This window comes from Octopus bimaculoides, chromosome 25, assembly GCF_001194135.2.
Source record: "Octopus bimaculoides isolate UCB-OBI-ISO-001 chromosome 25, ASM119413v2, whole genome shotgun sequence".
Taxonomy (NCBI): domain Eukaryota; kingdom Metazoa; phylum Mollusca; class Cephalopoda; order Octopoda; family Octopodidae; genus Octopus; species Octopus bimaculoides.
Window position 1 is genome coordinate 6,533,412 of NC_069005.1, and position 1,765 is coordinate 6,535,176.

The following is a 1,765-nucleotide window of genomic DNA, read 5'->3' on the forward strand; positions in this document are numbered from 1 at the left end:
TGTATATATATGTATGTATATATGTGTGTATATATATATATATGTATGTATATATATATCTTTATATGTATATATATGTATGTGTATATGTGTGTGTATATATATGTATGTATATATGTATATATATATATATGAATCTTTTTACTAAAAGAAACTTTTTATAGTATTTTGTTTCCCCCCTCCCCCCATTCCCCAAGTTGGTCTTCCCTTTCTCTCTCTCTCTCCACTCTCTCTCTCCCCAAACATGCTTGCCTTGTTTTAATTTTTTTTTTTTTTTTTTTTAATTATAAATATAATCTCTCAAATGTTTGACTTTATAAGAGTCCTTCCGCCACCAGTTTTGTTTGGATAGGATCACACACACACAGAAACGGAGAGACACTCATACATAGAACTCTGTGGCCCCCGTCTACGAGTCACAGGAGTATGGTGTGGACTATGTGTGGGTTGCTCTGTTTGCTAGAAACAGCAACCAAATCCCCTTCGAATCATGCCCAACCTAGCACTAGCACTTTAAAGATAGAACATGCTGCGTAATGTTTTAGCTCTAGATCCATTAGAGCCCCAGGGTGGGGAAAATGGGATGGTCATGATTGGAAGCACCTTTACATTATAGCTTTCTGCTTTACTTGATTGATGGAGTATTGAACAACTGCAACACAAAAAAAACAAGGAGGGAAACTCTGTCTCCTTTTAGGGAAATAAAAGTCCCATCGTTAGAATCAGTAGAGCACCAGAGAAAATGATTGGTGTCTTCAGTTATGTCCCTCTACTGGGTTCAAATCCTGCCAAGGTCTACTTAACTTTTCATCCTAATTGGGGTCAATTAAATAAAGCACCTCATAAGAGTAAGACCGACTGACCCCTCTCTCTCTCCCAAATCTATGACCCTTGGGGTTATGTTATTATTTACAAACCCTAGCTGAATACGATGGAAACGAGCAAAGCATTAGTCTTTAAATGGCAGATATCAATTGATGATACGTTTGTACAATGCAGGAATCTCAAATGAATTTATGCTCATGGCAGATGCAAAGGAAAATGACTATTTTAATAACACTTAATTATTGTGCAACAGACTAACGATTATTATAGTTTTTGTACTTATGTAAAGTGAAAATAAGTTTTTAAAAATTTCCCTTAAGAAGAGGAAGTTTTTTCGTTTTTTCCCCCATTTGGCACATGCATTCATGGAACGCTTTCCTGCCATTTCAGGATTAATGTGGGGTCCACTCAACTGTGTAGTGTCTACTTTCAGCATTTTCTGTTCAAATAGTGCTAGATGCATCATTTACCATTTACGTTTCCAGTGCCAGCAAAAGGGCGGGTGGAATAGGATTAGTAACATACTGGATGGCAGTTTAGCTGTTAACCTCTTACAGAAAAAGAGACAAAAAAAAGAAAATTGGTAATTGCTTATTTCTAAAATGTTCTCATTGTAGAGTAGACGTGTGAGGTTGGATGGATGTGGCCAGTTTGAACACAAAACAGATTGAATATTGGAGCCAGATGGGGCTGGTTCAAATTACTAAAGGGTTAAATTTGTTTAGCTTATCAAATTAAATTAAAATATATTAAAAGCGAAAAAGGGAACAGTTCATGTCATAGACTTGTTAAAAAACAAATCTTTTGCACCGAGCCACTTAAGACCACCACTCCTGGTTATATATGATCTTCATGCTTTTTTCTAGCTTAATTAAGGCAAGGTTATTTTAAGTTCTTTGTTGTTTGTGGAATTAATTGAAACAAAAGGTAGCGTATTTCA